Below are 14,977 nucleotides of genomic sequence, written 5' to 3' on the forward strand. Positions count from 1 at the left end.
GTATGGCCATTTTCACGATATTGATTCTTCCTATCCATGAGCATGGAATGTTCTTCCATTTGTTTGTGTCCTCTTTTATTTCATTGAACAGTGGTTTGTAGCTCTCCTTGAAGAGGTCCTTCACATCCCTTGTAAGTTAGATTCCTAGGTATTTTATTCTCTTTGAAGCAATTGTGAATAGGAGTTCACTCATGATTTGGCTCGCTGTCTCTTATTGGTGTATAGGAAGGCTTGTGATTTTTGCACATTGATTTTGTACCCTGAGACTTTGCTGAAGTTGCTTATCAGCTTAAGGAGATTTGGGGCTGAGACGATGGGGTTTTCTTAATATACAATCATGTCATCTGCAAACAGGGACAATTTGACCTCCTCTTTTCCTAATTGAATACCCTTTATTTCTTTCTCCTGCCTGACTGCACTGGCCAGAACTTCCAACACTATGTTGAATACAAGTAGTGAGAGAGGGTACCCTGTCTTGTGCCAGTTTCCAAAGGGAATGTTTCCAGTTTTTGCCCTTTCAGTATGATATTGGCTGTGGGTTTGTCATAAATAGCTCTTATTATTTTGAGATACGTCCCATCAATACCTAGTTCATTGAGTTTTTGGCATGAAGAGCTGTTGAATTTTGTGGAAGGCCTTTTCTGCATCTGTTAAGAAAATCATGTGGTTTTTGTCATTGGTTCTGTTTATATGGTGGATTATGTTTATTGATTTGTGCATGTTGAACCAGCCTTGCATTCCAGGGATGAAACCAACTTGATCATGGTGGATAAGCTTTTTGATGTGCTGCTGGATTCAGTTTGCCAGTATTTTATTGAGGATTTTTGCATCAATGTTCTTCGGGGATATTGGTCTAAAATTCTCTTTTTTTGTTGTGTCTCTGCCAGGCTTTGATATCAGAATGATGTTGGCCTCATAAAATGAGTTAAGGAGGATTCCCTCTTTTTCTATTGGTTGGAATAGTTTCAGAAGGAATAGTACCAGCTCTTCTTTGTACCTCTGGTAGAATTCGGCTGTGAATCCATCTGGTCCCGGACTTTTTTTGGTTGGTAGGCTATTAATTATTGCCTCAATTTCAGAGCCTGTTATTGGTCTATTCAGGGATTCAACTTCTTCATGGTTTAGTCTTGGGAGGGTGTATGTGTCCAGGAATTTATCCATTTCTTCTAGATTTTCTAGTTTATTTGCATAGAGGTGTTTGTTTGTTGTTGTTGTTGTTGTTTGTTTGTTTTGAGATGGAGTCTCACTCTGTCACCCACGCTGGAGTGCAGTGGCACGATCTTGGCTCACTGCAAGCTCCACCTCTGGGTTCACACCATTCTTCTGCCTCAGCCTCCTGAGTAGCTGGGACTACAGGCACCTGCCACCATGCCTGGGCAACTTTTTTTTTTAATTTATTTTTTTTTTAGCAGAGACAGGGTTTCACTGTTAGCCAGGATGGTCTTGATCTCCTGACCTCGTGATCTGCCTGCCTCAGCCTCCCAAAGTGCTGGGATTACAGGTGTGAGACACTGCACCTGGCCATGTAGAGGTGTTTATGGTATTCTCTGATGGTAGTTTATATTTCTGTGGGATCAGTGGTGATATCCCCTTTATCATTTTTTATTGCATCTATTTGAGTCGTCTCTCTTTTCTTCTTTATTAGTCTTGCTAGTGGTCTATCAATTTTGTTGATCTTTTCAAAAAACCAGCTCCTGGATTCATTGATTTTTTGAAGGGTTTTTTGTGTCTCTATCTCCTTCAGTTCTGCTCTGATCTTACTGCCTTCTGCTAACTTTGGAATGTGTTTGCTTTTGCTTCTCTAGTTCTTTTAATTGTGATGTTAGGGTGTCAATTTTAGATCTTTCCTGCTTTCCCTTGTGGGAATGTAGTGCTATAAATTTCCCTCTACACACTACTTGGAATGTGTCCCAGAGATTCTGGTATGTTGTGTCATTGTTCTCATTGGTTTCAAAGAACATCTTTATTTCTGCCTTCATTTTGTTATGTACCCAGTAGTCATTCAGGAGCAGGTTGTTCAGTTTCCATGTAGTTGAGCAGTTTTGAGTGAGTTTTTAAATCCTGAGTTCTAGTTTGATTGCACTGTAGTCTGAGAGACAGTTTGTTATAATTTCTATTATTTTACATTTGCTGAGGAGTGCTTTACTTCCAACTATGTGGTCAGTTTTGGAATAAATGCGATGTGGTGCTGAGAAGAATGTTGTTGGGAGCAAGCTCCCAAAAATCTGGCCATAAACTGGCCCCAAAACAGGCCATAAACAAAATCTCTGCAGCAGTATAACATCTTCTTAATGGCCCTAACGCCCAAGCTGGAAGGTTGTGGGTTTATGGGAATGACGGCAAGGAACACCTGGCCCACCCAGGGTGGAAACCGCTTAAAGGCATTCTTAAGCCACAAACAATTAGTATGAGCAAACTGTGTCTCAAGGGTGTGTTCCTGCTGCAGTTAATTCGGCCCATCCCTTCGTTTCCCATAAGGGATACTTTTAGTTAATTTAATATCTATAGAAACAATGCTAATGACTGGTTTGCTGTTAATAAATATGTGGGTAAATCTCTGTTCGGGGCTCTCAGCTCCGAAGGCTGCGAGACCCCTGATTCCCCACTTCACACCTCTACATTCCTGTGTGTGTGTCTTTAACTCCTCTAGTGCCACTGGGTTAGGGTCTCCCCAACCGAGCTGGTCTCGGCAAATGTATATTCTGTTGATTTGGGGTGGAGAGTTCTGTAGATAGACATCTACAGACCTATCTGTAGATAGGTCTGCTTGGTGCAGAGCTGAGTTAAATTCCTGAATATCCTTGTTAGCATTCTCAGTGGGGTGACAGTGGGGTGTTAAAGTCTCCCATTATTATTGTGTGGGAATATAAGTGTCTTTGTAGGTCTCTAAGGACTTGCTTTATGAATCTGGGTGCTCCTGTATTGGGTGCATATATATTTAGGATAGTTAGCTCTTCTTGTTGAATTGATCCCTTTACCGTTATGTAATGGCCTTCTTTGTCTCTTTTGATCTTTGTTGGTTTAAAGTCTGTTTTATCAGAGACTAGGATTGCAATCCCTGCTTTTTGTTTGTTTGTTTGTTTTCCACTTGCTTGGTAGATTTTCCTCCATCCCTTTATTTTGAGCCTATGTGTGTCTCTGCACGTGAGATGGGTCTCCTGAATGCAGCACACTGATGGATCTTGACTCTTTATCCAATGTGCCAGTCTGTGTCTTTTAATTGGAGCATTTAGCCCATTTACATTTAAGGTTAATATTGTTACATGTGAATTTGACCCTGTCATTATGATGTTAGCTTGTTATTTTGCTCATTAGTTGATGCAGTTTCTTCCTAGCATCAATGGTCTTTACAATTTGGCATGTTTTTACAATGGCTGGTACTGGTTGTTCCTTTCCATATTTAATGCTTCTTTCAGGAGCTCTTGTAAGGCAGGCCTGGTGGTGACAAAATCTCTCAGCATTTGCTTGTCTGTAAAGGATTTTATTTGTCCTTCACTTATGAAGTTTAGTTTGGCTGGATATGAAATTCTGAGTTGAAAATTCTTTTCTTTAAAAATGTTGAATATTGGCCCCCACTCTCTTCTGGCTTGTAGAGTTTCTGCTGAGAGATCCACTGTTAGTCTGATGGGCTTCCCTTTGTGGGTAACCCGACCTTTCTCTCTGACTGCGCTTAACATTTTTTCCTTCATTTCAACTTTGATGAATCTGACAATTACGTGTCTTGGAGTTGCTCTTCTCGAGGAGTATCTTTGTGGTGTTCTCTGTATTTCCTGAATTTGAATGTTGGCCTGCCTTGCTGGGTTGGGGAAGTTCTCCTGGATAATATCCTGAAGAGTGATTTCCAACTTGGTTCCATTCTCCCCTTCACTTTCAGGTACACCAATCAGACATAGATTTGGTCTTTTCACATAGTCCCATATTTCTTGGAGGCTTTGTTCATTTCTTTTTACTCTTTTTTCTCTAAACTTCTCTTCTCACTTCATTTCATTCACTTGATCTTCAATCACTGATACCCTTTCTTCCACTTGATTGAATCGGCTACTGAAGCTTGTGCATGTGTCACATAGTTCTCGTGCCATGGTTTTCAGCTCCATCAGGTCACTTAAGGTCTTCTCTATGCTGTTTATTCTAGTTAGTCATTCGTCTAATCTTCTTTCAAGGTTTTTAGCTTCTTTGCAATGAGTTCGAACATTCTCCTTTAGCTCAGAGAAGTTTGTTATTACCAATTGTCTGAAGCCTTCTTCTCTCAACTCATCAAAGTCATTCTCCATCCAACTTTGTTCCATTGCTGGCAAGGAGCTGTGTTCCTTTGGAGGAGAAGAGGAACTCTGATTTTTAGAATTGTTAGCTTTTCTGCTCTGGTTTCTCCCCATCTTTGTGGTTTTATCTACCTTTGGTCTTTGATGATGGTGACATACAGATGGGGTTTTAGTGTGGATGTCCTTTCTGTTTGTTAGTTTTCCTTCTAATAGTCAGGACCCTCAGCTGCAGGTCTGTTGGAGTTTGCTGGAGGTCCACTCCAGACCCTGTTTGCCTGGGTATCACCAGCAGGGCCTGCAGAACAGCAAATATTGCTGCACAGCAAATATTGCTGCACAGCAAATATTGCTGCCTGCTCCTTCCTCTGGAAGCTTCATCTCAGAGGGGCACCTGGCTGTATGAGGTATCAGTTGGCCCCTACTGGGAGGTGTCTCCCAGTTAGGCTACTCGGGGGTCAGGGATCCACTTGAGGAAGCAGTCTGTCTGTTCTCAGATCTCAAACTCCGTGCTGGGAGAACCACTACCCTCTTCAAAGCTGTCAGACAGGGACGTTTAAGTCTGCAGAAGTTTCTGCTGCCTTTTGTTCAGTTATGCCCTGCCCCCAGAGGTAGAGTCTACAGAGGCAGGTGGGCCTCCTTGAGCTGCGGAGGGCTTCACCCAGTTTGAGCTTCCTGGCTGCTTTGTTTACCTACTCAAGCCTCAACAATGGCAGACATCACTCCCCCAGCCTTGCTGCCACCTTGCAGTTTGATCTCAGACTGCTGTGCTAGCAGTGAGTGAGGCTCTGTGGGTGTGGGACCCTCTGAGCCAGGTGCGGGATATTATCTCCTGGTGTGCCATTTGCTAAGACCATTGGAAAAGGGCAGTATTAGGGTGGGAGTGTTCCGATTTTCCAGGTACCATCTGTCATGGCTTCCCTTGGCTAGGAAAGGGAATTCCCCGACCCCTTGCACTACCTGGGTGAGGCAATGCCCTGCCCTGCTTTGGCTCACACTTTGTGGGCTGCACCCACTGTCTGACAAGCCCCAGTTAGATGAACCCGGTACCTCAGTTGGGAATGCAGAAATCACCCATCTACTGCATCGCTCATGCTGGGAGCTGTAGACTGGAGCTGTTCCTATTCGGCCATCTTGGAACCCCACCTTTAATTAGGTTTAATTATAAAGATGTTCAGATTATCTCACAAAATAAAACTCGATTCTGTGCTATCACAAGAGGCATAAACAAAGTGATTTAAAATGGCTTAAATATCATGTATTGAAATCTAAAGCAAAACAAAGGAATAGCAGGCATATGCAAACAAGAAAACAGGAATCACCATCTTCACACCAGGTAAGTTAGAATTCAGGGCCAAAGGCATGAAATAGGACAAGAAAGTACATTTTACAGCACTAAAGGAGACAATTCACAATGAAGATATAACAGATATCAATAACTATGCATCCAATAAGAAAATGCATGTGTCATAAAGCAGAAACTAGGAGGTGCAAAGAGAAATTGTAGCATACCAATAACAGCATTAACTCACTACTCTCAGTCCATAACAAATCAAAGAAACAAAAAGAAGGCTGTAGAAGACCTAACCAAAATAATCATAAGGAAGTTTTTATGAATATGAATATATGTCAAACTCTGTAATCCAATATTAGAGAATATGCTTTCTTTTGAAGCATACATGGAACATTCATGGAAATATCCCTTATATGTAAAGAACTCTTAAAAATTGAGAAAAATAAGTCTGAAAGTACCATAAGCAAACATTCAAAGACTGTGAAAGAAAAGACATGCAAAAATCTTGAAATATATGAAAAAGTACTCACTTTCACTCCATTATTCCTTACCTATTAGATCAGCAAAAATCCAAAAGCTAGACAACACACTGTTGATAAAAATGTGGGAGAAACTGACACTGTCACTGCTGGCCCAACTCACAGAGGAGAATTTGACAGTATACACTATTTGAGCAACAAATACACTAAAAGCCCAGACACTACCACCACACACTATATCCATGTAACATGACTGCACTCGTACCCCTAAATCTAGAAAAATAAAATAATAATAATAAAGGCAATGGATGGAAACATAGTAACTGTGTTTGAATCTATGAGTTCGTAATAATATTTTTAAGACAAATAATCCTATTTAAAAGTGAGTAAAAGGCATGTATAGACATTTCTCAAAAGAAAATATATAGATAGTCAACAAACCTATGAAAAAATGCTCAACATCACTATTCATGAGGGAAATGCAAATTAAAACACATTGAGGCCAGGCCCAGTGGCTCACGCCTGTGATCCCAGCACTTTGGGAGGCAAAGGCAGGTGGATCAACTGAGATCAGGAGTTTGAGACTAGCCTGACCAACATGGTGAAACCGTCTCTACTAAAAAATACAAAAATTAGCCAGGCATGGTGGCAGGTGCCTGTAATCTCAGCTATTCGGGAGGCTGAGGCAAGAGAATCGCTTGAACTCAGGAGGCAGAGGTTGCAGTGAGCCGAGATCGCACCACTGCACTGCAGCCTAGGTGACAGAGCAAGACTCTGTCTCAAAAAAGAAAAAAAAGAAAAGAAAAACCACAATGAAATACCACCTTACTCCTGCGAGAATCGCCATTATGGATAAGTTAAAAAACAATGGATGTGGGGAAATGAGAACACTTAGATGCTGCTGGTGGGAATGTAAATTAGTACCTCTATGGAAAGCAGTATGGAGATTCTTTAAAGAGCTAAAAGTTGATCTGCCATTTGATCCATCAGTCCCACTACTGGGTATCTACCCAAAGAAGAATAAGTCATTATATGAAAAAGACACTTGTGCATGTATGTTTAGAGCAGCACAGTTCACAATTGCAAAGATGTGGAACCAACCTAAGTGTCCATCAACTAATGAGTGGACAAAGAAAATGTGGTATACGTACACCATGAAATACTATTCAGCCATTAAAATCAATGAAATAATGTCTTTTGCAGCAACTTGGATGGAACTGGAGGACTTCATTCTAAGTGAAGTAACACAGGAGTGGAAAAACCAAAAACGATATGTTCTCACTTATAAGTGGGAGCTAAGCTATGAGTATGCAAAGGCATACAGAGTGATACAATGGACTTCAGAGACTCAGAAAGCGGAGGCTGGGAGTGGGGCTAGAGATAAAAACTACGCACTAGGTACAATGTACACTAACTCACACAGGTGCACTGAAATCTCAGAATTCACCTCTAAATAGTTCGTTCATGTAACAAAAACTACTTGGACCCCAAAAGCTATTGAAATAAACACAAATAATAACATTTTTTTTAAAACTAATTAGTCACTTACAGAAAATATTAAGAAAACAGCTATATTTTGATAACCACTAAGTAAAAGGAGGGAAGAGCAAGCATTCATCCTGCTTTTTGTATGCAATGTATGTCAGGGTAACTAAATATTAAGAAGGGGAGTCTCTTTATAAAAGTATTGCAGCCAGTAAATGAAGAACAGAATTTATCACCATTTTGAAACCTTTATTAAAATAAATTCTGGCAATGATCATAAATGACTGCTAATATCACAAAAAGCGAGGCAACCAGACATTATATGCCTTCTGATGGAAGTACACAACAACCACCTAGGAAGTATTCTTGCCAAAAAAAATATCAAATTTGAATCTGTTTAAACCCTTGGATCTAAATACCAGTTTACAGGAAATACAGATGACAGAGAAACAAGTTCAATGATACCATAATGATGTAATTGACAACATACAGATTCTGGAAAACTCCTCAGTGAAAATGACCATAATGATGTAATTGACAACATACAGATTCTGGAAAACTCCTCTGTGAAAATGACCTCATCTTAAATCCAGTTGTGATGTATGACATTAACTGAATTCAGATTCAAACAAGCTGTTCTTAAAATTTTTGAGACAATATATGAAGTAGGAACTTCATATATGGTTGGTTCCATTCATATATTTGAGACAATATATGAAGTAGCAAGTTACTAACCTGAGCCTCTGTGGCTCTGTGGTAAACTGGGGGTAGCAACAACAATATTTCATTGAGTTGTGCTGAGGCTGAAATGATATCATCCACCCAAGGTCCTTAGCAGCATACCTGGCCCCTAGGCTCTTTATAGCTATTGGCTGTCAATTACTGGTTAAATGAATAGGGAGGAAAGAAGCTATGATCTGGAGGCAGCCACAAGGAGTGAGGAGAAAGAACAGCAAACCTGCCTCCCACCAGGAGGAACTTGGGCTATATGCAAATAAGCAGCCTCCATCTGAAAGGGCTGCAGGGAGGTGGAATCCTCTGGAGAAAGCCAGGTTTCTTATTTATCTACTTAGTAGAGATGAGGTCTCGCTGTGTTGCCCAGGCTGGTCTCCAACTCCTGGCTTCTAGTGATCCATCCACTTCAGACCTCCAGAAGTGCTGGAGGTGGGAGTCACTGCACCCAGCCCCAGCAGCTTCTTGACATGGGGCCAACAGATGGCCAGCCCCAGCCATGAGGCATCTCCCTCAGGTAGGGCTTTTTCCTACTATTACATTCTCAGTTGTACTGGCCTTGGCCAGCTCTCTGGCTACCTACATTGGACCCCTTCAGATAACAGTTCTTGTTCCTGCCTGAATTGGCTGGCCAGCCTGAGTGGACCCTGACATTTGTAACTGACCTGTATGCCTTACTGCACTTGTGGTCAAACTACAGCTAACAGCAAGAGTATAGAGTATAAGGAGTCTGTGATCTCTGTCCTGTCTTCCAGGAAGGTAAACCCTGTGGGTCTGGTCAGCCTGGAGTAACTGCTAGAAAGAAGTTACATGAAAACATGTAAGCAAGACCCAGAGCTTGCTCCTCAGGGAGACGATGACTCATTTCCTCCCAGATCTCATCTTTGTCCCAAGACATGCAGAATATTAGTACATGCCAACCACTAGTAACACCTATACTTGAGATCCAACCCCTACAAGAAAAAAACAAGTTCTCAGTGGATTGTGAGCAAAACGAAATCACAATCAAAATTCAGTGATAACAGAGCTGTATTAGTCAACTTCCATGCTGCTACAAAGTACTGCCTGAGACTAGGTAATTTATAAAGGAAAGAGGTTTAATTGACTCACAGTTCCACATGGCTGGGGAGGCCTCAGGAAACTGACATTCATGGCAGAAGGGGAAGCAAACATGTCCTTCGTCACATAGTGGCAAGAGAAAGAAGTGCAGAGCGAAATGGGGAAAAATCACTTATAAAACCATCAGATTTCATGAGAACTCACTATCACAAGATCAGCATAGGGGTAACCGCCCCCATGATTCAGGTACCTCCCACCAGGTCCCTCCCATAACACATGGGGATTGTGGGAACTACAATTCAAGATAAGATTTGGGTGGGGACACAGCCAAACCATATTAAGGTCCTAAAAGGCAAAGTTGCCTATATCCCGTTCAATAAGGACAAAAGAGTGAGCATGTATTAGGAAACTTCAACCTTGAGCTATAGTCTTTTGAATGTTGTCAGGAGGAGAATGGGTGGAGGAAGGCGAGGAAAGAATATAAAGACCCTCTAGCTCTCCCCTCTTTCTCAAGTACAAAGTGTGATCAGTTCTGTTCCTGAACCAGGACGCAAATGAGAGAAATCAGGTAAGTTTCAGCCCTCTGGGAACTCTTTCCTGTCTTTTCATCCATAATCATCCTTGTGGTATTTGGATTTCAGACACCTCTGTTTTCCTAGCACAGGGATCCTGAGAGACATATCAAAGTAGATGCATAGGGACCAGCAGACTGAGATGCCACTGGTATGGGCAAGAGGCCATGGCTCCTGGGGTTGTGGATATGCCTGAAGAGCCACCCATGTCTGAACGACCACAAGGAACAATGAAAAGAAGACACCCGCCCAGAACAAGGGGTTTGAGACCTTGGCCCCAATCTCCCTGACAGCCTGTATCTCGGTGACTTCCCTTCCTTTTCTCCTCCATGCTTTTGGTGTAACCAGGAAGAAGCCAGAAGAATCCAAAACACATTCCTTTTTTGGCAGTTTAATATAATTTATTAACTTATCAGGCCATTCCATCCCAAAATACAATTTGACCAGCTTTAAGAGATGTACATAACAGCACAAGGAAAAGAAAATAACAGAAAATGGGGAAGTGAAAGCAAAGCCAAATAAAATGAAGCCAGGGATTGGTCCACAAATTGCAAAACAAAAGGGCCTGTTCAGGTTTTAGAATTGGATATTAAATCCCTGAGGCTCCTGGTGGACAAAATTTCATCCATTTTAACTTCACAGTCCCCAAGAGGAAATTAAAATCAATCACAAATGTCTCATTTCCATAAGAAATTAGTTGGTTGAGAAAAGTCCTGTGAGATGACACCTGTGCTTCCTGTTTCTCTAGGACATACCAGCCAGGTTTAGCACGAGCTCCTGCCCCTACTACTGATGCTGGTGCTCCAGCCTAGCTGGACTTACCTCTCCATCTGTTTCTAGGAAACTTCAGGAACAGGGTTGGGTTGGTGACCTCCATACGCGGTCATGAACAAGCCCTTTCCTCTCAAGTGCTGTCCACAGAGGGATTCTCTCCTGCTCTGGCCCCCTGGGTGAAGTCAGCAGTAGAGGATTGCAAAGTGTCTCACCACCACTTCCTGCTGGTCCCCAGTGCCTATAAATATGCGGAAGTTTCTCTGTGGTCCATGAATCCCCACAAAGCACTGAAGCCAAGTGTGTTCTATGTGGAAGGAGAAGACTCCTTTCTCCTCTGTTCCACATTTGTCACCTGCCACCAAGTTAGGGCTCCGTGAGCCCCAGCGACTTGAGATTCTAGGGATCACAGCTCTGCCAGCCTTGGCCTGTGGCTCCTCTCCTGCTTGGGCTCCGACACATCCGTAATGCTGCTCCAGGACCAGCTTAGAGAGTGACTCTTGTTTTCCTAATCCCCCGTCCTGTGGCCCTCACCCTCAAGGTGGCACAATTATGGGATATTTTTCTACAATGAAAATGTGAGAAAAAAAAAAGTGACTTTAGAAATAAGTATCATGTAATGGCAGGCATGATCAGAAGCATCTTTACACACAGAAAGAATCACCAACAGTGCCCTGATTAGAAAATCAATGTCTATGTGAATCCCTAGTCGACTATAGCGTGTTTAGGTATAATTATCTAAGTGGATTCTTCTTTTTACTCATCTAATGCTCTTGACTTAACCAAGTGGCTCTTAAAACAAAGAAGCTCTCAGCTTTGAGAAGTGGGGGAACCGAACACACACCGAAAAGAACTGGGACCTCTCAAACTCTCTCTTTCTCCAAGCAGCATAAAATGGGGTTACCGGGGTGCAGGTTCCTGTAGGGTTCCTAACAGAGACCAGGTGAGAGATGCAGCACACGGAGGTGAGGAGAAAGGTCACCCGCTCAGCTGCAGCACGGGGTGGGAGAAGCAACAATAAGGTAAGGAAGGAACGTGCCTTTGCCCCTCAAAAACAGGCATTTATTTGGAGGTAAGTGCAGGCTTGCTGAAAGTCAGAGGGAGGGCAAAACGATGCTAAAGACATGGTAGCAGTAATACTGATGCTGGGAGTGTGAAGAAATAGCCAGAAGCTGTGGGGAAAAAGGCTCCAGTGTCTACCATCCCAGGCCTCCAAGCCTATTTCAAATCCCTCCTCTCCTGCAAAGCCTTCCCTGAGCTCCTGCTGCATGGAGCACTAACCCCTTGTTAGCAGATTGGGGCAGGGGCTTGAGATTGGTGTTTGCTATTAACAGATGGGGGAGCTGAGGGATGCCCAAATGGAGGATGGGATCAAAATTGAGGTAAGGGGAGCTTTGGGAGGCTGAGCTGGGAGGATCAAGATCAGCCTGGGCAACACAAGACCCCCATCTCTCCAAAAAAAAAAAGAGAAAAAAATGAGGTAAGGGAATATTTTGAATGATTAATTTTGACTTTAGATATTGACTCCATTCAGAAAGAGACCTCTCAGGCAGCTGGGTAACCCCAGCCCAACTGGAAATGCTCTTAGAAGGAAGAAAGTATTGGCAGAACCGAGTCCAGGATGAGTCCGAATGGGTAGGTCTCTCCAGGCATGTGCAGGGGATGCTGGGTGGGAGCCAGAGTGTGTACATCAGTGCATGTGCTAGATGGGTAGGCCAAGAGCCCCATGATGGGTGATGGTAGACACAGGGGCTTTGAGAGGCCCAGGAGTCACCCAAGCACAGCTGGTTGGCAGACAGCTGGGCTCCTAAGAGGAGAGGCCACAGCAGGAGACAGATCTGGAAGTCATTAGCATCTACATAGAAGAAAAGAGAGAAAGAAAGGAAAAGAAAGGGAAACAGAGTGAATGAAGAAGCAAGCCCAGGACAGAACTCTGGAGTACAAAGACCCAGAATAGCCTGGGTGAGGCAAGTTCACCTGCAACGCCCATACCCACTCCAGACATCACTGCCTTCATTACTTCAAAACTGCACCCCTGTCCCCAAAGGGTGTTACTCCCCTTCAGAAAGTGATTCAATTTTCTGCAGCCCGAAAGCAGAGAGCTATCCCCACTGGGGGCCCCAGAACAAGATGAGGCAGGAAGGACTAGCCAGAGCTCCTGACTACACTATATAGCATGGAGGGAGCCTAGCTGCTTTACACTGCTTCTGGGAGGAGGCCACAGGGGACAATAAGGCCGATGCAGCCATGACCATGAGTTCAGCTGCTGAGGTCAAGGCCTAAGAAAAAACCCAGTATCTGAAAAAGTCTTGGCCCCTCCTTTCCCTGCCCCTACCTTTGGGTCTGCTGCCTCCTGGGGGTCTGAGGAATGGAAGGCCTAAGGTCCTTTAGGTACCTTTTGGTCACTTCAGAGGAGCTAATGCCCTTCTTGGGGTGGAGGGTGAAGAAATCAAGGGAGGCAGCCATCTGGTGAGACAATCCTGCCTTTAGCAGCTCACATGATGTAACACCCTCCCAGGGCAGCATTTGCTGGTTTGGTTTTCCATAACCAGGGTCTGACCTGTGGCCAGGAAGGCTGAGAAACTGTCCACCCATTCTACAGACTCCCAAGAGCAGACTCACGCTAGCAAAGCTCAGGGTGGGTAAAACCAGATGTCAGTTTATGTGAGCAGTACAGACCTACTGGAGGGTCAGGCCTGGAACACTGCGGCCCCCTGAAAGAGTGCTTTTTCCAAAGGAAGTCGGGTTGACAAGGAGGAAGGGACCACCTGGGCCATTTTCTCTCCTGGCCCACACTGGCCTTGCTTTCATGACTGAACCTCAATTAAGATTCATGAGACAAGAATGGCAGATAATAAACATCAAAACTCTTCTCTAAAAACATGAGCCACTAACACACTACCAAGCCCAGGGGAAAGAGTGACCAAGTGGAGAGAGGACTATCACCTCGCATCCACACAGAGCTCAGCCTGGCTTCCACAGTGAGCGCTCCAGAAAACTCAGGGCTACAATGAAGAATTCAGGGGTCAGTTACAAGGAAGACAGGGTCCAAAAAATGATGGTGGGGGGTGGGAGTGGGGAGTGGTCTAGATCTCCTTTGAGGGGCATCTTCCTCTCCATTCAGCGCTATCAAGTAGCTCTGTCCTAGGCCCAATACTTGAATCTGAAATTCTTCCTTTCTCATTAGTTTAACTACTCTGTATACACAGATCTCTAGTCCTAACCTCTCTCCTAGCTTCTAGCTGACATCCAAAGGCATAGCATCACCATGATTTCCCTTAAGCACCTCAAGTTCTAGACATCCCAAACTAAACTTCTCATCTTCTGCCCTCCTGCTCTATCAGCCTCTCCTCCTTGTGCTCCCAATTCTGAATAAGGACATGCTCTACCCTGTCACCAAAGGCATTCTAGCTTTCCTCTGATGTCCTCCCATCTGCCTGAGACCTCTCCCATTCATTCCCTCCTCCTCAGTGTCACCACTGCTCTAGTTTAGACCCTAGCCTTTAGCTGAAATACCACAACAGTGTCCCAACAGGCCATCCTAATTGCAGCATATCCAAGTTCCATTCAGCTGTCAGATTTCAACCATGCACATCTGAACACTGCCCCAGCCCTGGTGTTGACACTCCATTTATATGTGAGGTACTCAGTGACGTTGCCCCAGCACCCCTCTAATATCAGCTCCCTGTTCCCAACCTCCCATCATACACCCCCACCCTGAATTCATGCTATTCCATACAACAGTGCCTTTCCCTGGAACTCCCTCACCTAAGGATCCTTCCTCTCAGCTCACATTACTAGACAATATCACTGTATTACTGCAGTTACTGACATCTGCTGACTTCCACCCAGGGTTCATCCCATGACCCCTGCCCTGCAGAGAGAACGTGGGCCAGGAAAGGTAAACTGGGAGGGAGTTGACGGTGATCCTAGTGGGGCTGGTTCTTGGGAAGGGAGGTTCTGAAGCAGGGGAAGGGGTTAAGAAGGGATCTCACTCTGTGGGAGTAGCAAATCTCTCCACCGGCTTCCTCGTGTGTTAATAAAAGCTCCGTTCTTCAAGGCTGCTTCACATCCACTATCTGATAGGTACTTCCCCAGTCCATGAAACAAGCAGGTTATGAACACATCCCAGTGTCATAAGAGGATGGCAGGAGGGGGATTTTCCTTTAAAGTCCTGTGGAAACTAAAGTCCTTGGTCAACAGTTTTAAACCCTTCTAAGGAGAAACTCTGGAGGCCAAAGTGCTGCAAATGCTAAAACCATCCTATGTGAAGCTTTCTAATTTAGCCTGTCCATGTGGGAGGCGAGCGTGAAGGGCCAACATACAGAA

Source organism: Colobus angolensis, unplaced genomic scaffold (genome assembly GCF_000951035.1).
Source record: "Colobus angolensis palliatus isolate OR3802 unplaced genomic scaffold, Cang.pa_1.0 Scaffold4, whole genome shotgun sequence".
NCBI classification, from domain to species: Eukaryota; Metazoa; Chordata; class Mammalia; order Primates; family Cercopithecidae; genus Colobus; species Colobus angolensis.